Here is a 2,239-nt window from a genome sequence, read left to right as displayed (position 1 = left end):
TATTGGTGTTAGAATGCTAGTGTTCCAGTTGGACGGAAACGTGCCGTTGCAAAGAATGGTGTTAAATAGAATAACTAATGGCTGGCATAGCTGCCTTGCCCCGTGTTTTAGCATCTCATTTGAAATAGAGTCTAAGCCACATGCTTTGCCAGATTTAAGCTGTTGCAATCCATTCAAAATTTCTTGAATTGTGAAGCAGTAATCTAAAGAATTTGATGTTTCAGTATCTATATTTTTGAGACGATCAGTGACCGTTTTTTCAAAACCACTGTCAAATTTACTATCTTTGACTAGATTGTTTAGTCCTTGGAAGTGGTCTGTCCATTCATGGCTAGTAATGTTAGGATCTATATTATCCTTATGTTTTTTACCGTTTACTTCCCTGTCAAGAGAATTGAATAAAGACCAAAATTCTTTTGGGTTTTTCTCGTTCAAGTTTTCCAATTTGTTAAGTAAATTGGCCTTATAATTGCGTTTACATTGTTTGATAATTTTTTTGTAATCTTTCAGGGCTGTAAAATATTTAGCTCTCGTTTCCTGTAGCCAAGGTTCTTTTCTCATCGCTAAAGATAATCTTTTTAATCGCTGTCGTAAAGACCAACAGTGTTGGTCAAACCACACTTTGTTCTTTTTAATTTGTGTTGTTTTCTTGTTTTGTCTATTACGTTTTATCCTTAGGGACCTTTTTGATACATCTAATAAGATTTCTGTAAAGCTACTTACGGCCTCCTCTGATGAGTGGAATGTTTTTTTACAGAAATCATCAAGTTTTGAATGTGTGTCTTTATTTATAATAGTATCTAGAAATAATTCTTTTGATTTGTCATTCCAAATAAATTGTTCTGGTTTGGGGTTATTTGGACTAACCTCCTTCGAGACGAGAGGAGAGTGCTTGGTCGACAATGAGAAGGAGATGTGACAGTGGTCGGAGAACGGTGATATGGAACTTACATTCATATATTGTACATCAGATAACAATGACCTTTGCGTGATGCAGTAATCCACAGCACTCGAACCATTGTAATGATTAAATCACCGGTCGGGTACAAGGGCCATCAGGTCAACTATTCTTCTTACAGAAACTTTACATCATCGTCCACATTGTCAGCGTGTGGGAACCTGCTTAACTGCCAGAGCTCTATCCTGATTTCTCATCAATTGTTAGAGACAACAGGCTGCGTCTTCCTCTGGATGCGCTTTTCTCATTTAGGTTAAGCCCCATTCTGTTGGCCGCAAAACCAAAAAGTTGTTAAGATGCTCCAAAGGTAAACCCTTAAATGCCCCCCCCCCCCACCGGTTGAAAAACCTATTCCACGTTAGACTGTGTGACTTAAATGTACTTAACTTCATTATCAGAGTCGAGGTGTGCAACAAAATAGGAACGTAACACTAACACTATAAGAGATTCACTATTAGTCGTGATTAGATAAACATATTAAACGTGTGATTACAGAACGAAAGAGATAATTAGTACATGACGACACAGTTTACATAATGTCAAAAGACCCATGATTATGACACAAAAGAAGTGCTTGGCGCCTATCCATACGTGAGTGGATTATTGTATGTGCTATACACTGGCGAAGAAAGACCAACACAAGCCAGGCCAACCAAGGACATTGTACTTGTATCTATACTTCTACTTATACCTATCGATTGACATATATTTATTTGAAACATATGTCCCTCAGTCGTCCTAGCTAGATAGACATTTGTATAAAGGAGATATTGTTCTGGATCGGAATGCCACAGCGCTCTACGCTAAATTCCCAACCTTCCTGACGCAATATGAGAAATTCAAGCATGATCTTTACCATTCATTTTGAATTGAGAGTGTGAAACGTAGAAATAAAGAGGCCAATTACTCTCTACGCACCGATAACGCTCTACCTTGAAGTTGAATTATAAATGACTGATTACGTTCGGGAGAAATTGCATCGAAGTTCCGAAAGATAGCGTATATTCAAGGCCTTTGTAATCAGGAAAAAAAACACAAAATGAGATAATGGTCTTTTGCAAACATTTTCAAACTATTTCATCAGAAGTATTGGATGCATTGAATATTGCAATATGAAAGCCCATGCACTTACAATCTGCCAAGGTCTTGATGATGACTCGACCGAAGCACTCACTCCCCAGAACTTTGGATACGCCGTTCGGTTCGCAGAGCCGGTCACGTTCGATCTTTGGCAGCTTGGGCCGCGGATGCTCAGACAGCTCCTTCTGCATTGCCTGCGTC

Source organism: Branchiostoma lanceolatum, chromosome 12 (genome assembly GCF_035083965.1).
Source record: "Branchiostoma lanceolatum isolate klBraLanc5 chromosome 12, klBraLanc5.hap2, whole genome shotgun sequence".
Lineage (NCBI taxonomy): Eukaryota > Metazoa > Chordata > Leptocardii > Amphioxiformes > Branchiostomatidae > Branchiostoma > Branchiostoma lanceolatum.
This window is presented reverse-complemented; position numbering follows the sequence as displayed.